The sequence below is a fragment of the Gracilinanus agilis genome, chromosome 6, assembly GCF_016433145.1.
Source record: "Gracilinanus agilis isolate LMUSP501 chromosome 6, AgileGrace, whole genome shotgun sequence".
Taxonomy (NCBI): domain Eukaryota; kingdom Metazoa; phylum Chordata; class Mammalia; order Didelphimorphia; family Didelphidae; genus Gracilinanus; species Gracilinanus agilis.
In genome coordinates, this window is record NC_058135.1 from 201,130,925 (window position 1) to 201,157,159 (window position 26,235).

At 34.0% G+C, this 26,235-nt stretch overlaps 1 protein-coding gene across 6 annotated transcripts in view; it reads left to right on the plus strand.

Moving 5' to 3' along the window:
* Positions 1-26,235, plus strand: part of LCORL (ligand dependent nuclear receptor corepressor like) — a 152,011-nt gene that overhangs the window by 88,386 nt on the left and 37,390 nt on the right. The gene's annotated exons all lie outside the window — the stretch shown is intronic.

The window sequence follows — 26,235 nt, forward strand, 5'->3', positions numbered from 1 at the left end:
GTTTAAGAGGTTTGAGAAATTTCAGTATCTATATAATCCTGGTATCAGGGTAGGAATTAGGGAGGAAAAAAAGACTGCATCTAGCACTAAAATAATTGAGGAAATAGGGGAAATGTCCTGGAAGTCATTAGATAACTACCAGAATTTTGATTTGATGATAGATACTGATTGAATGAACCTTCAAAGAAGGAGAAGGCACTGAATGATAGAGGTAGAAAAAGAGCCTAAAAGTGTCAGTTTTGAGTAATGAGTATTCCAGCTTCTATACAAGGACAACCAAGGGAGGCTTGTTTTCATTAGTAAAGAGCCAAGTTTCAATGAGAGCCAAAAGATGGAAAGAGTTGGAAAGGAAACCTAATGTTTGATTTCAAAGAATTTTGTCAGTGTCCTTACATATCTACTTGTTAACTCTACTAAGAGAAAGTATCAAGTAGATAAGTGTGTATATATTTGACTCATTACTTTTGAAAGCTAAAATTGTGTCACTGTAGGTATTGCTTCTGTTGCTGAAAATTGGAGCCCTTCTACACCCAAAAAAATTTAACCAAAAACTTTATCATCCTGGGCCCCCTTTGTGCAATAAGCCTTTCTACACTTGTTCTTAGGCATAGTCAATAAAGAGCACAGCTAGAACTCACATTCAGATTTTTTTATTTCAATTTCAGTACCTTATAGGACATCATATAATCAACTGAGTTGTCATTGTCATGGATGGGAACATTGGCATTTTATAAAAAACAACTGATCATGTACTTAATTGAGTTAGGGGTATGTAGCTGTATTATTCCAGGGTAAATGCTTTTGGTCCATCAGCTATTTTCAAATAATTTTAGATTTCACCAAATGATTGCATCTTCTTACATTCATTTGCTTTGCCTTCATCTAATAAAGCTGGCAAGATGTAATGCATGTAACAGTAAAGACAGCTTATATATAATACTTTTTTAAGTTTTGCAAGGTGCTTTTATGGCTTCCCTTTGTGACTTGCAGTAATCTTGTACTTAATTATCCCCAGCTTTTTTACAACTGAGACTATAAGAATTTAAGTGATTTAGCACAAGTATATGAAACAGGATTCAAACCGTGTTTAATTAGATCTTAAATCTAGCACTCTATCCACTATATCATTGGTAGCAAACTCGAATAGAAATGGGGGGGGGGGGCACTAAGCCTTAAGGAAGGATCCCTGTGGGCCTCATTAAGTTAGCTTTAAAATGCAGTATTATCTGTGCTTGGGGTGTTTTTATTTATTTTGTAAAACATTTTCCAATTAAATTTTAATCTTGTTTACACCAAACTCAGGAGTTTTGTGGGCTTATGCAGCTAGGATGCTGCATGTTTTTAACTCCTCTACCCTACATTAGGCTGCCTCTATAGAGCATCCTTGACCAGAAATTGTTATTCAGATTCTAGTGGGGGAGTTTACAATTTTTTTTATAAATTCTCTTTCATTTTTGAACAACTCTCCTGATTGAAATGAGAAATGTGCCAACATATGCTGAGATGAAGTCCACTTTCTTATATTGTCTTATAATGTCTTTGTTTTAACCTCAGAACCATACAAAGCAAGCCTACTTCCTCTTTTATATAGTAATCCTTCTGATAATGAAGTCAGCCACCATTTCCCTGTTAAGAATTAACTTCTTTAAAGCAATACATCCCACTTCCCCAAAACCAGTGATGGGCAAACTACAGCCTGCCAGCCAGATGCGACCCCCTGAAATGTTCTATCTGGCCACATACATTATTCCTAATCTGACGAACACGATGAGTAGAATACAATACAATGAAACTTCGAAAGAGTTGCCTTAGAAACAGACTGACAGATGAGCATTTCCTTTCTTTTGGCCCCCCTCTTTAAAAAGTTTGCCCATCAATGCCCTAAACTGTTCCTTTACAAGGTAATAGGCCATATAAAGGATCCCTTATAAACTAGTTAATTCTTCCCTGGACAAAATATTGTTTATATCTTAACTTAAAAATCTTTTCTTTTTTTTTTTCCCACTACTTTCTAGCAAGAAGCTTCCTCCTCTCACAAATGTAAGGGCTTTCATTTTCTCATTTTGGCAATATTAGTTCCAAATCTTCCTACTCTCAAGACCTTGTGTTGTTAACTTGTATGATTTTGTGTCATAGAACCAAATCAAGCTAAGAAATGCTTGCAGCCAATAATAAAATATCCAAACCAAAGAGATATCACAGCATTCAAATTGTGACCAGACTAGAAGCTTCTGTTAACTCCAATATTTATGTGGATTTGTATTTACTATTATATAGAAGCAGTGAAGAATCGGTACCAATCTTAAGTGATAGTGATAAATACATACTTAAATATATAACAGTCTTCATTCTGTAAAACTAAGTTACAGCAACAATCTTTGCAAAGAAAGGAGTAGTAGCGTACCTAATCCAGTATCTTCATTTTACACTTGTGATAGCTAAGGTACAGGTTGTGATAACTAAGCTCTCACAACTAAGCAGTGGTGAAGCTGAAACTACAACCCATATTTCCTAATTCTTGGTTCATTGTTTCTTCCTTAACTGTACTGCTAAAGAATTTCTAGCACATATTTTTCCATTACACTCATAAAGAGTCAGTAGTTAGTAAACATTAAGTGTCCCCTATGTGCCAGGCACTGTGCTAAGTGCTGAGAATACAACTAAAAACAAAGACAGCCCCTGCCCTAAAAGAATTTACAATCTAATGGGTGAAGACAACTCACAAAAGGAAACTGAAAAGTGGTGGGTGTTCCTGGTAAGGGGGCATATTGAAAAGCTCCAGGGGGTAGCTGGGTGACTCAGTGGTTTGAGAGCCAGGGCTAGAGACGGGCCGTTCTAGGTTCAGATCTGGCCTCAGACACTCCCTAGCTGTGTTACCCTGGGCAAGTCACTTAACCCCTATTTGCTAGCCCTTACCACTCTTCTGCCTTGGAGCCAATACTGAGTATTGGTAAGCTAAGGGTTTTTAAAAAAAGAAAGAAGGAAAAAAAAAGAAAAGCTCCAGATAAGTCCCCCCAAAGCACTGTAGCTGGTGGAGATGGGGAGAGAATACTATGCTAAGTCCATTAAGTACAGGTCCTGGAGCCCAAGGCTTTTCCAATCAGAGGGGCAAAGAGTACTGATAGAGAGAGGTACTGGGCAGATTCAGACTTGCAGCATGATGAGATTTCCCATTGATGAGTTTCTTGGGGAAAGAAAGCATGTTTGAGAATTTCAGAGAAGATTAAAAGCAATGTAACCAGAGGGAAATAGTAACAGAATTATTAGAAGAATTTTTTGCATAGAAAAATAGTACATTCATTCATTGGCCACATAAGTTTGTACATAAAATATAGGCAAGGAACAGTTTTAAAGGAAATGGAAATTTGAATTGGAGCACTGATTTTCCCCAAGTGTTAACATTAACAGCAAACATCATTTTCAAGACCCGATTCCAGTCAATACTTATAATCTGTCCAACAGAATACAGCATTTTTTATGTGTACAATAGTATTCTTTTACCACTTAATATATATAATCTTGTTTCTCCTCCCCATATCACAAACTTGTATCCAGTTTTATATCTTTACTCTTTTGTGGTTAAGTTGCTTTAAATCTTTACCTTGAATTAAACTGAAGTATGAACCAGAAATTACAGTGAATTATACTTACTTGCTGAATGTTGAATCAGAATTTTTTTAACGATCTGAATTTTTAAAAAAAACTTATAAAATACTAAGGAGCAAAACAAGTCATAATTCAGGGATTTAGCAGGGAGAGACAAGGGGAAGAGATTGCTTAATTCTAAAAAATCAAAATAAAACATTAAGCACTATTTTAAAATGTATTCATTTATTTCACACACACACCCACAAAAACTTAATTTGGTCTGAGTTTTGTTTTATCAAATAACGCAAATTCTCTTTTTGCAGAGAGAAAAATAGATTTAATGAAATTTTATGTATACAATGAGTAAAACCATATTTTATATTTACCTCATCAACAGTGAATATTGAATGTCCATTATATTTGTGGCCATAAACTATAGTAAAAACAAGTGAATGAGTGGTAGATAGCTTAGTTTTTCAAATATCTGAAGATTTTTATCCTTTTATGTCCTAAAATTTTTGCATTTATTTTAAAATCACTTAAAATGAAAATTTTTCCCTTATATATTTCATTTAATTAAACATTTTTCTTGTAATTAAGGATTATCATAATGATATTTGTGTTATAATGTGCTATTTGAGGTATTGTGCTATTTATCACTATCAGATTATAGAGCCATAGATTTTAATGGTAGAGAAGATCTTAAAAGTCTTAACCCCTTTACTTCATAGAGAGTTTAAGTGACTTGCTCAGTGTACACAACTAGTAAGTGTCTGAGGCAAGATTTGAATTCAGATTTTCCTGACACCAATCTCTGGCTTCCAAACCATCAGTCAGTATTATTGTGCCTTTTTCACTGGCAGAGTTGTCCTGTTATTCCATCTGATTTGCTGCTTTCTAATTCATTTTGTGTGTGGGATCAGGTATTCAAACTTAGTAGAATTGTGTATTACAATAAGAATATAGATTCTCATTGAGGGCCTATGGGACTTGATGACTAAAGTTCATTATATTCACTAATTTTGTAATATCTCTTTTGACTACTCAGATGCTTTTTAAATTTCTGGGTACTTGATAAGTGTTTCATTTTGTTGATGTTGCCAGATACCCAAGTACCAGAAAACTAAGCTACAATTTGTTAATAGATTCAATACAGTATTATGTTTACTTTTCAAATAATAATAGTAGTATGCTACTTTTTTTTTAAACCCTTGTACTTCGGTGTATTGTCTCATAGGTGGAAGATTGGTAAGGGTGGGCAATGGGGGTCAAGTGACTTGCCCAGGGTCACACAGCTGGGAAGTGGCTGAGACCAGGTTTGAACCTAGGACCTCCTGTCTCTAGGCCTGACTCTCACTCCACTGAGCTACCCAGCTGCCCCAGTAGTATGCTACTTTTAATATTTTATATGTGGTTCACTATGACCTTTGAGGTCTCCCCCATATTTAAATGACTAATTATTAAATTAAATTCCTTTCCACTTAATCACTATAGAAATGTTTTTTATTGTTTATGGACCTTCTTCAAAAAAACCATCAAGGTCCCTTTGAGTTCTTTTTTATGTGTTATCATCTCTTACTAACTTTGGGTCATATGCTGATTCAGTCATTATCCTGTTGTTATTTTAAAATACCTAGTACCTCTAAGTTTTAGGTTTCGCATATTTGTCTTACTATGTTCTTCATTTATAACAATCCTATGTGTATCATTTAAACTATCCAAAAAGTTTTAGGAACATTCTACTAATGGTTGGGAACAGTTTGTTGATTACTATAGGGTTTTGGCAACATACAAGGAATAGTTCTTCAAAGTAAGAACTCCATGTAATAGAAGGCCTAAACTATGACACTGTGTTATTACTCTCTTTCCCTTTAGTTCTATTCTGGAGTGAAGAAAGGCTCCAGGTTCCATGTGCAAAACTGTAGGCCAGATTCTCTAATGTTTCACTTCTCAGTTTTATTCTTTTGTGTTTTCATAATGATCTTAGTCTACTGCTTCTAGGATTTTAGCAATGGAACCTTTTCCCATCAGGAACTAGTTCTTAGAACTATCTAAATGAATCAGAATTCTAGAACTTTAAGGAACATTAGAAATAACATAGTTCAATGCCCTTGTTTTCCAGATTAAAAAAACCTAAGAGCCAAAGAGAATAAATGAGTTAGAAAAACATGGCCATTTCTTTCATATTAAAAGATGAATACAGTAACAATATTATTAACCACTTGAATGTTTGGCAGATTCACAAATAGTCTTTAATATACTCTTTCTGCAGGATGGCCACCCTAATCCTAATGAGTAAATACTGAACATTTTTATTAAGGCCATAGTTGGATGCAGTAAAATTAAAAATTTTAAATGCTATGGAATTTTTTTTATTTTTCAATGATGATGATAATGATACATTAATTTGGAGTTATTAAAGGTTTACAAAGACTTTTTCCTCATCTATACAAAGTAAGGCAGGCATTAGAGTATTAATCTTATTTTGCAAATGGAGCCTTCGAAATATTTTTCTTTATTCCAGTTGAGCATATAGAAAAGCTCACTTGTTGTGTACCTACTTTAGGAAAATGTAAGAAACAAGTTTTTAAAGCATAAAGCTTTGTAAGTGTGTTAAATGCTAGGTTTCAGTACACTTCTGTTTCTTCATGCAGTATATTCATTTACAAGCCACTAATTAAACATAGCCTGCTTGGACTAATAAAAAGATAATTAAGTTTCAGATCATATACCCTCAAGGAGTATTTTTTTTATTTATGTTCCAGGACGGAAACTATAGCACAATATTTAGTATACTTTTATTTACATTCCAGGAAGGAAACTACAGCACACATAAAACATACAGTGTTATATACTAGTGCAAGATAAATGATTATAATAAGGAGATAAATTTGACTTTATAGATATATCATTGAGACTTAGAAGAAGATGAATTATAACTTAGATGTTAAATTATCAGAGAATTCCTGATTCAAAAAGTATGATTTAGATAAAATGGGTAGAGGCATAGAATCATATATTTAAAAGATAAACTTCTCTTAGCCCTTTGTACTGATGCTAGGAAGCATGATACAGAAATCTAGTTATTGACTGGATCTCTTCTCTAAAATTAGACCAAGTGGTAATTTTTTATTTGTCTTTAATAACAGATTCACTCTTCTAAAGATAGAAAGACACCAAGGAAATTGTAATTCTGGGACTACTGAGAAAGAACTAGGTACCAAAAGAGAATAATAACACTAATTCACATTTTTTTTTAACCCTTACCATCTGTCTGAGAATCAACACTAAGTATTAGTTCCAAGGCAAAAGAGTGATAAGGGCTAGGCCATGGGGGTCAAGTGACTTGCCTAGAGTCAAACAGTTAGGAAGTGTCTGAGGCCAGATTTGAACCTAGGACCTCCCATCTCTAGGCCTGGCTCTCAATCCACTGAGCCACCCAGCTGCCCCCATAATTCACATTTCTTAAAGCATTTTGTACTTTGTAAAACATGTCCCTCACAAGAAACCCTGTAAGATAGATTACATATTATTTTCCCCATTTTATTGATAAAAAGGCTAAAGTTTGTCCAAGGTTGCATAGCTAGTTAAGTAGCTGATCCAGGTCTTAAGTTTACAGTCTGTTGATTATAAGGTAATTAATCTTTCTACTCAACCATTTTGTCTCTTGATGAGAACTTTTAGAAGATCAAAGCTGAACATATTTGAGTTCATGGTAGATAAAAATTGACCTTGCTCTGAGTTGTTTTGTTTCCTATTTTGATTCAGGCCTATGATTTTATTGTAATGAGGAAACATTCTACCAGTGCACAGCCTTCGTTGCTCCTTAACTCATATCCTCAGATAGTTGCCTGAAGCACTAAGAGAGAGGTGCATAGCTTTCCTAGGGTTGGATTGGAATAGAACCTAAGACCTGAGACCAGTTTCCACAGTTCAAACAAAGGGAGAATACTTATAGCCCAAAATTCAATAGTAAGATATATTTTACAAGAATAGGATGCTCTCAAAACAAAATTTCTGCAATTTAAGCAATTGTAATGAAGTTAAGAAAGGAGACATCTGACTAAAGAGGCTGTGAAGTGAAGAGGTTCTCAACCAAATTTAAAAATTTATTGCACGTATGGAAGATTGTAGCAAAAGCAAATAATTGGAATAGAAAGTACCCTATTGTCAGCAGCGATGAAATCAAGAAGGAGCAGAAGCTTTCAACAAAAATCAAAGAAGGAGCATAATCGTTGCAGTGAGTTTCTCTGGTAAAGATCTCATTAGGTAGCTAGACCATGAGACTTGGTATCAGCAGGACCAGAGATCAAATCTTATATTAGATACTCACTAGAGGGGTGACCCTAAACAAATCACTAAACACTCTCAGCTTCAATTTACTTGTCCATAAAACAGGGATAACCTAACACCTAGCTACCTCACAGAATTATTGTGAAGATCATATAAGCATGTAGTGCTTTAAAACCTTAAAATGCTATAGAAACATCATCTATTATTTCCAAAATGTAGAAGAATTTGATTCAAATTTATAAGAAGAGATATTTCCTGGCAAAGTGGTCAAAAATATGAATAGGCAGGTTGCAAAGAAAGAAATCCTTACCATCAATAGACATATGAAAAAATGCCCCAAACTACTAATGAGTAGAGAAATGCAAATTAACGCATCCCTTAGGTGCCACCTTATACTCTTTAAATTGGCAAAGCTGACAAAAAAGGAAAATGACCAATTTTGGAAAAGCTACAAAACAATAAAAAGTGATTTTTAAGCTGTGAATTGGTGTAGCCATTCTGCAGGGCAACTAGGAACCTTTATCCCCAAAGACACTGAACTATGCATGTGATCTAGACATAACACTACTAGGCCTATACCCACAAAAGATCAAAGATCAAATACAAAAATAGCAGCTCTTTTGTCATGGTAAAGGACTAGAAATAGAGGGAATGCCTGTCAATTAGGGAATGGTTGAGTAGATTATGATAACATAAATGTTTGGGAAAACCATGGTGTCAAAAGAAATTATAAAAGTACCCTTTTAAAATACATATTTAATCCATTAAATATTTACCAATTGCATTAAAAATGTTTGACATTCTTTTTTATATAAATGTTTTGATAAACATTACTTTCTGTCAGTAACAACTCTTAAGATAGATAGGCAAGGGTTAAGCAAATGGGATTGAGTATCTTACCCTAGAGTCACACAGAAGTATCTGACTCGGCCTGACACTACATGCTGTAATACATTACTACCTGCCCCCAAACATTCATTTTTTAAAACTTTGAGTTCCAAATTCTCTTTCTCCCATTTCTTGCCAGTTTTCCATATTTGCCATGTTGCAAAAGAAAAATACCAGGAGAGAAAGAGAAAGAAAGAATGAAAAAACTTTAATCTGCACTCAGTACTGAAAGTGGTTTCAGAGAAGTCTGGAAATAAATGATAGATTGATAGAGTAAAATGACTAAAATAATTTCTACAATACAACAACATTGTAAAGACAAACATTTTTCAACGAACTCTGACCCAAAACTGACCAACCATAATTGTTTACATCAAACCAACAATAAAGCATGTCCTCCATCTCCTGACAGGTGACAGACTCAGGAAGCATATTGAGAAACATTTTTGGACATGGCCAGTGAATGCTTATTTCTTGATTGTGCATATCCTATTACAGGGGTTCACTGCCCCCTACTCTGCCCACTTTGGCAGTGAGGTAGGAGCACAGAAAAGATATTTTTGTATTGGAAAAAAATTAAATTTTTTTAAAATGCCAAGAAAAATGAAAAAAAGTTATGTTGGAGACAAGAGGAAGATCAGAGAAGACTGTTGCTAGTATAGATGAATCCATAGTAATAGTAAAGAAAAGGCAGAAATATTTATTTTAAAAGGGGAAATTGAGGATTTGGGTTGGATATTAATATTTAAATGAGTGGTTGCCAAGGAATTTAATAAATATCAATTCCTAAAATTTTAGTAATTTATTTATAAAATATTGGAGAGAGTGAAAGTAGAGAGATGAGAAGAGGGTAGGGCTTCCTCCCAATCAAGGGAGCCTCCAGAGCCTAGTACCTCCAGGGAAGATAAGGTAGTCAGCTTTTTTTTCAATCACCACATGAAGTTCTAAGGGAGAGATTTAAGAATGGTCTCACCAAAGCCTCAGGTCTCAGGTCCAGCAAGCAGCATCTCCAACTTGACCTCCAGTTCCAGGAACAAGAACTGCCTTACAGGAAGTTGTCACTCCCTTTTAAAAGTGCTTCTTTTGCGGCACTTCTGGTGCCTTCTTCTTAGTTTACGTGTCCAAACACAACTTTGCTTAGGACTGCCATGGGGCAGTCAATCAATTCTGATTCCTCACCTACTTTTGCACACATGGGTTACAGACTTCCCCACTTGTGAATTAAGTGGTGATGTTTACAAACACCTTTGGTGATTAAATCTAAAAATGGTAAGAGTAGATTTAATCTCATTATGAAACTATTTTACTTTTGCTTTTTGTACCATGGATAGATGATTGTAAACTGGATGATATATAATAATGGTTTATCAAAGAAACAATACCCTATAAAGGAAAAACCTATCTTCATGTTCAATCATTAGGACACTGTCAAAAGTCTTTTGTGCATTATTAAAGGAAGAGAATATAATTTTTTGAAAAGATTTCAACTTAATATTTATTTGACAGTAAGCATTTGTTTTCTCTCCTTCCCACTAATCAATACTACCCCTCCAGCTCCCCTCCTCCCAAAAAAAAATACTGCGGAGAAAGAGAAAAGGAAAATAAAACTCTTGTAACAGAGGAATATAGCCAAGTAAAGTACTTGCATTGGCCATATCCAAAAAAAGGTATGTCTTGGTCCTATACTGCATATTAAATCCATCATCTGTCAGGCGAATAGGTAGCATAATTCATCACTGACCTGGAATAGCGATTAGTCGTCACAATGACCAAAATTTTTAAGGAAAAAGAAAAGAGGCTTTACTCCCTGGGAAAAGCATCTAAGAATCACAGCTCATGAGTATATATTCATTTTTAAATTGTCTCTATTTCTTTATATACACATATATATATTCCTCATTCCTTTACAATCTGGCTTCAGCCCTCACTACTCTCCTGACATTTCTCTCAAAGGATAGCAATGTAATTTTTCTGTCCTCATCCCTTTTGTATTTAAGACTTTTGATTGACGATTCTCTCCTATTCTCTCCTCCTTTGATTTTAGAAACACCACGTATGCCATACTTCTCCCACTTTGGTGACTACTTCTGTCTTTTGCCTCCCACCTGGCAAACTCTCAAATAGGAGTTGTCCAAAGGTCTGACATTTGAGACACTTTGCTTTTCCTCACTATATATGCTTTCTTTTAGAAATCTCATTCACTTCAACTGCTGCCACTTTGCATAAGCTCTGGGATCTGTATCTCCAGGCTTGATCTCAATTCAGAACCTCACACCTGGAATTCCAGCTATATATCTCTACCTGTACCTTTTACTGTGTTATTATAATTTACCATTGTTTCAGATAATCAAAACATTAGGATTTTATTCTATTCTTCCCATTTTTGTATTGTATTTCTACTTCTAGAAAATCTCTGACATAAGTCCCCTTTGCTGTAGCTTCCCTGCTAATTTAGCTAATTTAGGGAATTAAATTCTCAATTACCACTTCTGTGAACTATTGCAGTAGTCTCCTAACAAGTTTTCCCAACTCTTTTTTCTCTTTCCAATCCATCCTTCATATTGTTTCCCAAAGAATTATTTATACATAGTTTTGAATACCTTAGTTTTCTGGTCAAGCATAGTCAGTGGCTGCCTATTCCCTATTATATATAAAGTTGAAACTCTCTGAACCATTTATTACCACATGACTTTTCATTATTACTACTTTCTTTGGATGCTACAGTCCAATCAAATTGGACTATTTACTTAGAATACTAAAAAAAACCTCCTTACTGGTCTTCCAACTTTGTTTATCCCCTTTGTAATCATGTTCTACAAAGTTGCTAGTATAATTTAAGGTATAAGGCTCATGATTGACTTTGTATTCCCTTCATTTAAAAAAACAAATCTTCACTGGTTTCATATTGTCTGTAGAATAATATAAAACTCAGGCTAGCATTTTAAGATTTATTATATAATTGCCCTCCAGCCTACCTTTTCAGCCTTAGTTCATAGTATTTCCATTTACACTTAGCAGGGTATGGGTGATAGAAGAGTGGTATAAGGGCTTTCCATTTATAAAGCCTACTTAGGTTTGGGTTCTATAAATCCAATAAGATTTAGAGATAATGAAAGTACCATGATCCCTCACCTATCGTAGGAGTTATGTTCCAGAGACCTCTGCAATAGATGAAAATCCACAAAGTAGCAGGAGAGCAAACAGACTGATGACTGATGCTATAGTCACTGAGCCAATCAGCACTTAGGATATAGAACACGGTACTGTGGTTAGTCACCTTTCATTCCATCAGCCAGTAGTATACTATACTGTGTTTTCATTGTGTATAGTATGATATTCATCTGCAAAATCCTGCAATACAGAATTAGATATATTTTTTTAGAAACCTGCAATACAGTGAAACCATAATAAGTGAACTGTGATATAGTGAGGGACAACTGTATGTAATGACATTTCTCTATCAGTTCAGTTGCTCAAATTCCATGGACACATTGTTCCTATCGGAATTTTCTCTTGTCCTGCCTATATTCTGAATTTAGTTTTTCCACCAAAAACATGTAAGCTGGGCCCTAGAAACTGGACCAGCTCACGCTGTCCTTTTAAAAGTTTATGACAAGGTGGCAGCTAAGTGGTTTGTAGTGACAAGAAATCCTGGGTTCAAATCTGGCCTCCTAGCTGTGTGACCCTAAGCAAGTCATTTACCCTCCATTGCCTAACCCTTATTACCTGGAATTGATTCTAAGACACAGAAGGTAAGGGTTTGGGGGGGGGGGGTCATGCTAGAACCAGAAAGTGGGAGTGGTGTCCATCAGTTGGGGAATGGATAAACAAGCATATGGCTATAATGGAATGCTGTTATACCATAAGAAATGATGAGCCGAATAAGTTCAGAAAAACCTGGAAAAATTTGATGCATACTGAAGTGAGCTAAACCAGGAGAACAGTGTGTATATATATATATACACTGTATATATATACAGTACAGTAACAGAAATAGTGTGCAGTAATCAGCCATAAATAACTAAACTATTATCAGCAAAACAAGGTCCCAAGAAACTCAACAGCCAAAGATCTTTCACTTTGTTTCCTTTGTGAGTTTTTTATTGTATGTATGCTATGTGTTTTTGTCATGGCATGGAGAATATGGAAATATGTATTGCATGAAATCATTGGTATAACCTGTAACAGACCATTTACCACCTCAAGGAGGGGTGGGAGGGAAGGAAGGGGAGAATCTGAATTGCAAAATGTCAGAAAACAATTGTTAAAAATTGTTTCTACCTCTAATTTAAAAAAAATATTAAAGTAAAAAAAAAAAAGTTTAGACCCAAAGTCCAAAAAAAATAAAAGTTTAGAAAAAAGAACAGAAGTATCATTTTACCATGTATTTAAATGATTAAATGAAGTAAAAGTTGATATTCAGTCTCTTATCAACACGAAATAAGATCTATGATCTTAGAGTAAGTAGCATGGATAGCAGTTAATATGATTGAAATTATATGTTCTATGCTCACTTAAAAGCAACATTCAGAGGAATTCAGTTATAAATCAGAAAAATTCTTGATTTAAGATTGGTTTCAGGACTCCTTGGAACCAAGAACAGACTTATCTTTAGAATTTACTTACAAAAACAATTCTCTCTCTTTCCAAACATACATATACAGATACACACTGGCTTGCCCCCATTTTATTCTTGATGTTCCTCCCTGTACTCTTACTTAATTCCAGTGCCACCAGGGTGGGGGAGGTGGGAGGTCCAACTCACCTGGTATACCTTTCCTGCTCTATGAATAATGCCCCTATCATTGAGGGGAAAGGTTCTCCTTACCTGCAGTCCCTCAATATGCCTCTTTGTTTGGGCACCATTTGTCAGGTAAAACTATAGAATATGTATAGAAATTTCAAGACTTCATTTGTTTCCATTTCATTCTCTCCAAAGATTTCTTATGTTTAGGATTCATTATTATATGTACAAAACAGATATTTTAATTTTTTCCCTAGTGAGTCACTTTCAGAATTTTTGCATCTATCCTAGCCAAAGAGGTGACTTAAAAAAAAATCTACCTGTGGGGCAGCTGGGTAGCTCAGTGGATTGAGAGCCAGGCCTAGAGACGGGAGATCCTAGGTTCAAATCCGGCCTCAGACACTTCCCAGCTGTGTGACCCTGGGCAAGTCACTTGACCCCCATTGCCTACCCTTACCACTCTTCCACCTATAAGTCAATACACAGAAGTTAAGGGTTTAAAAAAAAAACAATTTAAAAAAAAATCTACCTGAAAGTTGTTGATTTGCCAGTTGTGATTCTCTGGCTCAGATTGAATATATTTGTGATTGTTAGTAGAGAATGATACTTAATGAAAAGTTCAATTAATTATTTTATCTTTAGGTCTTAGGCCTCATAAACCATTGTCTATCTACAACTGAATGAATTAATTGAAATATGTAAAGAATTTAAAATCCCAGTATAACTTTTCTATTCTTTATGAAAAAAATATTTGACTGGAAAGAGCAAAATGCCAATGTAACATAGCACTTTTCCAATAAGGATGTTACTCTCCTTACATCAAAATCACTTACGATTCCTTTAAAAATATGTTAATAGAAATAATATTCAAGGACCCATTGATCAGTTTTGGTAAAAAACTAGGAGACATTCATGGTGGAGGAGATTCAGCATAAGAGTCCCAAGTTAGAGAGGGCTTCATCAATTCTGGAAACATTGCAAAACTTCCTAAAAGAGATGCACAACCAGCTAAAGTAACAAGATCTAACGATCAACGTAAGACCAAGTTAAAAAAAAATTTTAATTAAAAAAGACCAAGTAGTTAAACAATGACTGCTGACCCCAGATTATGTCATGCACTTGGATGGATATTCAATGAAACTGGCTCAGACAAATGGCATAAATGAAAGTCAAACTTCAAACTTAAAAGATGGAAGAAGAAATACTGATCTGCCCTGAGCAAATTCTGAAAGTCCTTTAACTCAAATAGTTGTTTTGCTTCATATAATGCCAGAATGCTTCCTTCCTGTTATTGTATGGTTGTAAGCCAGGAAATACAAAAGTCAGAAGATTTTTGAAAGGATTTTGCCCAAAGGAAAATAGGGACAATAATAATAATGAGAGTATAACATGGCTCCCCCAAATAACTTTTAAGAGGAACCAGAATAAAAAGACATTAACAGGTAAATGAAAGGAAAAAATAAGGCTGGGCAAGAGATATCTCATAGGCCTTATGATCCACTGGTATCCATGAGATGTTAGGAGAAATTGAGGAAACCTTCAGCAAGTGGCATAGTTCCATGGGGTGAACTGAGGCCATGGACAAGAGTCAAATAGGATACACTAAAACTAAGATTAAAGCTCCTTTTGAATATAATATGCCAAAGAAAATGTTTAACATTAAGTTGTTCTTCAAGTGATCTCTTTAAAAGTTTTCATACTCTAAATAATTATGTAAATCTTTCCTTTAAGAACTGTTAGATTAATACTCTCCATGATGTTAGTGAGAAATCTAAATATTAAATTAATAAACTATATTCTAGTCATTTTTTTTCAGAATTTAGAAAGCATTGAAAACATGAGCCTTTTCATTTAATAAAAAAATAGGAAAGATTTTGTATGAAACCCTGCATCTCTATTATATAGGTTTGATTTCATTTTTATATTTATATAACAAACACATTAGCTTGGATGCTATCCTAGTTGTGACTCCTTCCAAACCTCCTATTTTGTGTTTTTTAAATGCTATAATGACCCTTTGTTTTTAGCCATGTAATTTTTCCTGTCTCTGAAACCCCTCCATTAAATTTAAAAAAAAAAAAAAACTTTGTAACAAATAAACAAAGTTAAGCAAAAGAAAACAAATGTTCACATGTCCAAAAAGGTGTGTCTCAAATGCACTGAACTTTGTCATATAGCGTGCTGCTTCATTGGTTTTTTGGAGCTGTGGTTGCTTCAATACCTGCTTGTGCCTTCATTTGCATTAGAAAAAAGTATTGCTATAAGTATTTTTGTACATATGGCTCTTTTCCCTCTTCACTCATATTTTTCAGGTTATAAGCCTACCAATAGCATCTTTGGATCAAATGATATGTACAATTTAGTTGGGAGTTTTGAGTGTAATTCCAGTTTGCTTTCTAAAATGACTGAACTGATTCCACTAATAGTACTTTTGTATATCTGTTTTCTAGTAACCCTTCCAGCAATCTTCATTTTTCTTTTGATCAACTTTGCCAGTCTGATGAGTATGAAATAGAATCTTAGAGTTCTGTAATATGTATTTTTCTCAGTGTTTTAGATTAGGGAAAGGTTTTAGTCTTGAGTCTTGAAGGAAATCATGATGTCTAAGTAGAGCTGGGAATATATGGAGATAAATGGGAATGTCATAGTGAAGAAACAGCCATAACATAGAGGGTGTAACAGTGAGAAGTAATTTGAAATAAGTCTGGAAAAGTGTGTTGGAACCAGATTAGGTAGGGTATTTCATCCTTTAGTCAGAAGATCATCACTGAGCTATTTTTGTGCAGGGGAATGGCATGATTCCACCTGTGTTTTAGGAATATTGATTTGGTAACTCTTTGTAAGAGAGATTGAAGCTAGAAGAACAATTAAGAACTTTTGCAGCGACCAAAAGGTCAGAGGTTGTGAGCAACTGAATTATGGCAGTGACTATATGAAAGGGATGGTGGGGGAAGAGGGATGGTAAAGGAAAAGTAAGAACCCTGAGTAACTAGAAAAATAGTGGTTCACTCAAGAAAAAAATAGGGAAATTTAAAGGAGGTGTGGATGGAGGGGAAATGATGAGTCTCCTTTGGGGCAGCTCACAATCTCAGGTTCCAGTGAAAATGAGCCATCCCCTAATAAGTTGATGTAGAATGAAAGTTCAGGATAGAGATTTGGCCTGGATAAGTAGCTTTGGAAGTTTTCTATATAAAAATAGTACACTCATAAGAGTTGCTTAAAAGAATGTATAAAGTGTGTAAAGTGTATAAAGAAAAGAAGGGAAATGGCCCTATATAAAGCCTAGCATTGGCATTTTTGATGATAGATTTTTGGCCCAGGAAAGGAGATAGGGAAGTTGTAATTAAAAAAGTTAGTATGGCTTCATCAAAAATAAATCATACCAAATTTACCTCTCTTCCTTTTTTGAAAGAATTACTAAACTAATAGATAAGGAGGAAGTTTTTTAGCATAACTTTTGATGAAATATTTCAAAGCATTCTTATGGAAAAGTTGGAGAGCTATGGATCAGACAAAAAAGAATCAGATGGATTCAGAACTTGAGTCAGCATTGCTGAAGGTCTATGACAGAATACTCCAGGAATCTATGCTTGGCCCTTTTCAGTTTAACGTTTTTATCAGTATCTTCAGTATATAAAATAAATTATCAGATTTGTAGGTGACACAAAGTTGTGAGGCATAGCCAAAACATAGAGTGACAGGGTTAGGATCTAAAAGGATTTCAACAGACTATACCTTAAACTTAAATCTTATAAAATTAAGTGGGAATAAAGCTAAAGTTTTCACTTAGATCCAAAAAAGTATAAAATGGATAAGACAAAGAAAAGTAGTGGTTCAGAAAAAGATCTAGTGGTTTTAGTGGACTTCACGGTCAATATGAATCGTCAGTGTGCTGTAGCGTCCAAAAGTTAAATTGATCTTAGACTGCAATTAAGAAGAGTATTGTTACTAAGGTTAGGAAAGTAATGTTCCCACGAACTCTGCCCTTGTCAGATTTCACTTAGAGAACTGTTGTTTAAGGAAAAACATTGGCAAACTGGGAAGGCAGTCTTTGTCACATGAACAGTCAATTAAGAGTTAATTGGGGAGCAGCTGGGTAGTTCAGTGGATTGAGAGTTAGGCCCAGAGATAGGAGGTCCTGGGTTAAAATGTGGCCTCAGACACTTCCCAGCTGTGTGACCCTGGGCAAGTCACTTAACCCCCATTGCCTAGCTCTTACCCAGTACTTATTCTAAGATGAAAGGTAAAGGTTTTTTACTTTTAAGTTAATTGCATGAAATAGTTCTTAAATAGTAAAACCTTGTTGATTTATTTTCTAGAAGTTAGGTATTTGTGATAATTTGACAGATTAGGATAATGTAAACAGTTTTTAATAGTTCAGGTATTATAAATAATATTATAAGGGGGGATGCAAAAAGTGATTGAAAGCAAATAATTTTAAAGCCATCTTTTTATCTATTTATTTTTATCTATTTATCTAAATTATTTATCTAAATTATCTATTTAAATTTATTTTCGACCTGGGACTTGGACACATTGGATTATTTAGATGCATTTCTTTAAAGATGTAATTCAGAATTTCCATTAACTCATGTTAGTATGTCACAATGCCTAGATTAGCCTATATGGAATGTGCGTGATAGGGGTCATTAAGGGAAGAAAAAAAGAAATACTATGTGCAGTAGTAAGGACCCAGTTAAAGTTAATGAGCATAAGTATATTTGAACCTTTTCATGCTAAACGTAATTATTTTTTCATCTTAGATTACAATTTACATTAAGTTTGAAGACTGAGTTTTTATATATGAGACACTTTTTGAGATTGTTTCCTCCTCTTGTTTTTTTTTCCAGAAGCCTTAGCATATAAAGGCATAAGGTGAACAAGAATGTGAAAGAGGAGGAGGAAAAATAGTCCCAGTGATAGGCTCACAAGGCAACCACATATCACAAGGGAGGAAAATGGACTTGAAAAATTATAGCTTGGAAAATTTAAGGAATTGGTGAGAGAATGGAGGAGAAGCAAATGGAAAGGTAGAATGGTCATAAAAGTGGAGGTTCAGCTATACGGAAAGATCATAAGTAAAAATATTGGATGTCATCTGAAACCCAGGTGCTCTGACTCGAAAAGCAGCACTTTTTGTACTGTATTACTGGAACAGTTAGTTGCCCTCTTGACTTTGGCACCTGACTTCCAGAAAGCATATACCTCACCTGCCTCTCCCAGAAATCAGGAAAGGTGGAATTTAATAACTGAATTTCAGCAGAAACCTTTACATAGATGAGATGGACAGGATTGAAAAATAAGTAACATTACTTAGTAAGCAAGCTACCATTTTACTTCTTCCATTTGGATCTCTACCTTTTTGAGATATCTTTTTCAACTACAACAGTCTTTGCAAAGATGCATTGAAATAAAATTTACTTTTATAATCTATTTTCATTTGCAACAATAGGAATAGCCATTAACTTTACTACATGAGTGACATGGTTACATACATTTGGAAAAGTGACTAGACCTGACCAAGTATAAAATTAAGAACTCTAGGCTGGAATTGACAAAATTTTAAGGACACTTAAAGATTGTCAAGATAATTTCAGAAAGGGGGAAAATTTGAAAGAATGAGAAAACTCATGGTCTGTATATCTGCACAGTAAGGATATTCAAGAGACATCACCATCTGCTACCTACCTATTTTATCATCTCTTTGTAAAACCCAACAAAGATAGCCTGTGCACATACTGAAAAGTATCCTCAACAAAGCTATACGTAGGGAATAGCAGGCATTCGTAGTAAATTTTCTATGTTTATGGTCATATAATTAACTAAGCTCCATGTAGAGAATATTAAAACTTCTTTTTAAAGATACAACTCGATAAAAACAAAATGTAATCATGAAGAAGGCAAAATGATATGAGATTCTTTATAGAGTGGCAGGAATGTTTTATATATATAGTTGAGCAAAAGTGATGTTTTTAGTTTTCCTGAACTTTTATTAAAAAATATTTATAGAAGATGGCTTATTGGGAAGAGGATGGGATATCTCAAAAAACAAAAGGTGATAATAAAAATAATTATCAATAAAAATAAGATTTTTTTTGTTTATAAGAAACTAGCCTTAAAGATAATGATAAGATTTGGCTTTTGTTATGTAGATTTGAGTTTAGATATTTACAGGCATTTAGTGAAATCATTTGGGGTTCTTGTACCTTAACATAAAGCCAGTTAAAAGGATACTAAAGTGAAGTTAGAGAATGTGATTGGAGCCAGTGCAAATATTATAGGCTAGCAAAAACCCAGAATGAATCTAAAGTTTCTGAAAACTATTTACAAAGACCTACCAACTATTTTTTCACTTAATTAAAAGTGCCATTTATATACTACATTCCATAATTTGGAGGAAACAATAGATTGTATAATTAATGCAACTATAGAGATGTTTTTCAGTGATCCTCCACATCCTGAAATCTAGCAGGAAAAAAAAAAAAGCTAGACTTGGAAAGAGTTCTGTGCAAAAGACAAACAAAGGTTCTATTAATGATGATCTCCAGATCTTCCCTTTTGCAAAGGACATTGTAGCTCTCATATTTTGAGCTTGAAAGAGTCTTATAGGTCATTTAGTCCAGCTCCCACATTTTATAAATAAAGAAATTAAAACCCAGAGAGCTAAGATTTGACCCCAGATCCACTGACTCCAAAACAAATATTCTTTCTAATAATTCCCATTTTTTGTTGTTGTTATTTTGATCAATCCAAGATCAGTTCCAAACTTGCTCATAAGAATCCATAGCAATTCGGAAGAGTTTAGTTTACAGCAATTTAAGTGAAAAGATTATTAAAAGGGAGCCAGACCATATAATTGAAAAACCAATATTGAAAATATAAGTAATATGAAAATAAAATACCAATTTAAAAAAACACTTAAAAACAGAATTGATTCCAAAGAACAGATAAAGAAATTCTTCTTACAGAATATTGTATACATTCTGAAATGTTTACTCATGGATATTTTGGCCTGTCTTTTACCTCAGTGGGTTGTTTTGAAGCTCAGTGTGTATATGTCATCTGTGTAAAACACTTGGCAAACCTTAAAGCAGGGGTCGGCAACGTATGGCTCTTGAGCCATATCTGGCTCTTTTGAGCCCAGATATGGCTCTTTTTGCAGGAGCCATAAAGTCAACCGCGGCATAGTAACTAACAGTTTACTCATGACATCGTGTGTCACGTGATACGTCACGTGATCCTTTCGGTACCCAGACTATCTTCTCAGATAGAAGGCTCCCTCATTGATATTGCTGCGAGAGATGAATCCCGGTCTTTAGTTCGGCTTGGTAGGTGTGCTGTGTGTTCCTCCTTCTGCCCTCTTTTTACTCTTTCCACACCTGTTACTGACATCTTGGGGTTCTGTATAGTGATTGATCACTTTTGTCTACATTCTCTACCCCTCTGCCTCTGATTTACATGGCTTTATCTCAGTGCATTCATGGGATCTGCACTCCCTATTTGTGGGATTGTTATTGTTTTTAACATCTTTACATATGCTTCATTAGTGAGAAGCATTTCTCCCCAGTAATTGTTTCATTTGATACAGAATGATTCAGTAGGCAGCACTGATAAACACCTGTACCAGGAAATGTGTGTGATGTGTCCTGGCCAGTTTTCCATGAAAAGGTACCCTCCTCCCCCACTACTTACTAATGCCTGCACACAAGTCATGTTATTTTCCATAATCTCCTGATCTCCTACTTAATTTATGTGGCCAAATGGCTTAACCAGCAGGCTGGCAGCTTTTTCTTCTCCTGTTGCCTGACTTGAGAGTGGGAGAGGAAAAAGTATTCTTCCCTGAATTTTTCTCTCTTTATTTCAGCAATTTTCTTAGTGTAAAGGAGTTTTATATGTATGTGTGCAGTTATATCAGTACTATAGTGCCCCATTAAGTCTTTTTTTATTAATAATCAAAATAATTTTGATTAATAATCAGCAAAACCATGTAGCACCAGAAGTCACATTAATGTACTTTTATTCATCATTGGTTAGCACATAATAACGTTATTAAAAATAGTTCAGAGACTTTTATTGTACTTTAAAACTGTTGTTCTTACATAAAATGCACATATTTACTTGTATTCAGTGTTAAACATATTGTACGGCTCTCACGAAATTACATTTTAAAAAATGTGGTGTTTATGGCTCTCACAGCCAAAAAGGTTTCAGACCCCTGCCTTGTATGAATATGCTCTGTTTTTACCACACATAGTGCTTTGTTTTGCATCATTAATGCATGTACAGAGTGTTATGAATGTCTTAACCTCCTTTTGAACAGAAAATTCCATGATAGCAGGGATCATGTTTTTATCTATATTATTTATCTCTAATAATTGATAGCACAATGTTCTGCATATGAAGACAGTCAGTGTCAAGGACACATTCAGACTTGTGATACCATAGAATAACATACTTAGAAATAGTTGACTTTTTCTGAAAGTTTCTAAATAAATGTAATGTCTTTTTTTACAGTCTTATCTCAAAGAAAAGGAACAGACTGTATATTCTGTTTTTTTAACTTCATCAATTTTATGATGGCCCACAATTTAAATTTTATTAAGAACATTTGGCATACAAATAGAGTATTTCAGACCTTTAATGCTGTGCCTACCTAGAACACAGCTAGGAACAGGGAAGTACTTAAGTTATGCACAACAGGCCAAAAAAAAACACCCCAAAATGTAGATACTCTTACTTGGCTAGAATAGAGTCAAATTAAAAGAAAGGAATATTTCACAGTGGTGAGTAGAATGACCACCTTTACAACAAAAGAAGAGCAAGAAAGGTTATGTCGAGCAGGCAAAAGAAAAAATGTGAACAAAGAATCCTGAGGCCTTACACTAGGGTCAAACAGCCCTGTTTATTTAAATGGATCAAGAAACTTTACTACTGCATAATCATTAATGATCTTCATTTGCATCAAGAATTGGGGAGAACTTGGGATGCCATATAGTCCAACACATACCTGACTAAGACTCTCTCCTATGATATCCCTGCCAAGAATCAGTCTTGTCTTTACATACCGTATTAAGTGAGGGAAGATCTGTTACTTCCTAAGCTTGTTGCACCAGTAGATTTGTACTTATATTTAACATTCATCATCTTTTCTGTAATTTCCATTTTCCTCTTTATGCCCTCTGGAGCCAAGCAGAACAAATATAAACCCTCTTTGACTTTAACAATTCTTATAATATTTAAAGACAGCTCCAGTTTCTACCTTTAAGCATTTTCTTTTCCTAGCTAAATATCCCCATTTCCCTTGAGCAATACTTGTATGGCATAATTTAAAGGTTCTTCCAAATTCTCAGTCCTTGAAATGTCATGTCCAGAGTTTAATGCAGTACTCCAGATATTGTGTAACTACCACTTAGTAGAGTAACTACCTTTGTTTTAAACGTTATGTAGTCCAGGATTGCATTAGTTTTTTGTGGGGCAGTCATGTCACATACCTTCAGAAGTTTTTGTTGTATTCTGTATGACCCAAGTTTCTTATAAGTTTTATGTTAATTTAATTTTATGTTTTAAATTTAATCTCTGTTAGTTTTGACACACAAAGATCTTTTAGAATTAGCTTCTGAAACATGTTAATTTTTTGTTTAACTCCTCCAACAATTATCATTTTCTTTTTTTTTAAAGCAATCTGATTGGTGTATGCTAGAATCTCAGAGTCATTTTGATTAGAGAATTTTTTCACATAATTTTTGATAGCTTTGATTTTTCCATTTGAAAACTACCTATTCCTACCCTTTGACCATGTATCTTTTGGGGAAATGGCTTTTTATAAATGTGAAATAGTGTCAGTATGAGACCTTTATCAGAAAATGTATATCATTTAACATCTCTGGATCCCAATTTTCTCATCTGTAAAACAAATGGGTTGAACTCTTCCACCAAGCTTTAACTTTATGATCCCATGACTTTTTGTGATACACTAGTCTAAGGAAAAAATGCAAACTTAAAGAATTAAACCATTTAGCTATCCTGAAGATTTGACTATGTAAAACATTCCTTGTAGGTTTCAGTTATACATATGCATGTATACCAAATGTCCCAAAAGTTTTAGTGCAGTTCTAAAGTTTACTTGCCAAAATTGCTACTCCTTTTTGGATATTGAAGTCTTAAATGGCACTATGACTTTGGGGACACTTTTTATAACAAATATGTGCATCTAAAAAATAAACCACATTTCTTTAATGCTTTCCTCATAACCATTAAAGTAGGTAGTGCAAATTTCATTATTCCTATTTTAGAATCAAAGGAAACATGTTTATAGAGGTTGTTGACTTCCTTAGCCATACTGCTACCTATTGAGTCAAAGCAGACTCAGGTTTTCTGCTCAAAATTTAGTATTTTGTTATATTACTTCAGAGTATATATGGTCGAGTCATTTAAATTCAGTTGTTAAATAGTGTGACAATATGCATTTATCTTTACTGCTTTCTTGTAATAATCATAGGTACTAAAATAGTACTTGCAACCATGAAATCCTATACATTATCTTAGGTTTTTAATATTGCATTACATTTAATATTACATGATAGCATTATAATTAGCATATATCTTTCTAAGAAATAAAAGATTTTTATAATTCACTATATAATGAATAAGTTTACATTTTTCCTTTTGTGTGCTAAAGGGGGTTTGTTATTTTACTTCTGTATAAGTTAAGCAGTTTTACATTTTAAAATCCGGCCCTTTTTCATTAGATCAAGAAGGGGTTTAAAACATTAAAATTTTATTTGCATGAAGCAAAATGTTGGAGTGATATGTTAACTACATTTTAATACACTGTTCTCAGTTTTCATCTTAATATGCTCCAGGTAACAGTATCATAAAGTAGATTCTGTTTTCCAGTAGAAACAATATTATAATTTGAGGGGGATGAAGAAGAGTGGGGAGATGTTTGTTTTCCTGACTTGAAGGACTCATATCAAATGGCTGGCATAGTCAACAGTATGTAAAAGAGGAAAAGCAATTTCAAACCTTGAAAAATTCAAAGTAATAGAATTATTTATTGTTATGAGTAAAATTAGAGAGACTGATTTGGATGTAAGAATATATAAGTATTGAATATATATCCATTTATTGTTTAGGCCAGCATCATAACTTATAAAGTGACATAAAGTTCTATGGCCCTACCAACCCAAACGCTAGGTCTGGCAGCTTAATAAATAGTTGTAGGAGCTCATATACAACCTGTTCCTAATGAACATCCCAAGACATCTCTAATTGGTAGATAGCTAATTAAGAGGTGGTCTGTCAAACATCTACTCCTTCCCATCCTCATAACTGGCAGATGAGAAGTTTATCATGTAGGAAAAGAACCATTCTTTTTATTTATGAGTTAGTTAAAAAGGAAACATTCCTCAAGATTCCTAAAAACAAACAAAAATGCAAAAAGCACCAGACTGGATGGTATAGCAGACCCAAAATTTAGACGCATGAATACACAGAAACTCTCCCTAATATATAGGAATTGATTTTAGGGCCTTTCTCCTATAGAGCCCTGATATAAAAATAATACAATATATGAAAAATCAATTCTTAAAATATTATGTACAATATTCTTACAACATTATGTATTATATAGATCAAGAGTAAAATATATTGTAGGAAATGAGGAAATAATTATTTATAAATTACCACTATATGCTAAGCACTGACACTTTAGCAAATATTATATCTTTTTTGATCCTTATAACAGTACTGGGATAGCTATTTTTTGTTTGAAGGAACTGAAGCAAAGATAAGTGACTTGCCCAGGTTCACACTTTTAGAAAGAATCTTGAGGCTAGATTTGAACTCGGGTCTTCCTGACTCCAGGACCAGTACTCTATTCATTGTTCCACTTAACAGCCACCACTATATTATGGGCTTCAATCAAAATAATGTACCATATGTAGATAATAGAACTCTGCTATTTTAAAATTTAGACTCATCAAAGACTAATAATCTAGACACAATAATAATTTGATTATTTTGGCTGCTTTCGTAAAACTTAGGAGGAATTTAGTAGAATTAATTAAAGATAGAGACTATCTTTTTTTTTAATTCCAATAATAGTTGGAAATTGATGGATGCTTCCTTTTTTCTCCGTATATTTTTGGTAACAAGTACAAATATTCCAAAATTATTCCATAGACATTTGAACTATATTTAGTATTGCTTTCTCTTTCTTCATTATCTTCTATTTTCTCTCTTCTGATAAAAAAAAATAATCATTGTATCTTAAAATTTTAAGTATCTTACTAAGGACTTTAAATTGTGAAAGTGTGGGAAGCTTTCCTCAAATATTTTTCTCTTATCCTTTCTTTACTGTTTTTCCCTGCCCCTTACACCTCTGACCCTAAACACAGGGTCTCCTTTTTCCTTCTCTCCAAAGTCAACTACATCAAAAAAATGCTTAGTGCATATAAAAGGCTATTTGAATAAGCAGATAAGTTAGGAACTTATTGGAACCATAGAAACTTAGTTGAAGCTTGATTTTATGTAATAAAGTAATTTTTTTGTGATAGGAAATGTCATTGAACTCATATATAAAATGTGCCTGTTTTACTTTTATCCAGTCCTCCATCCTCATTGTCTCCGAATTTTATAGTACCTACTAGTAGAATTTTTTCCTTATTCCTCCTGAATTACTGCCTTTTTTTTTTAACAGTTGTCTCTGTGCTATGGAAGCT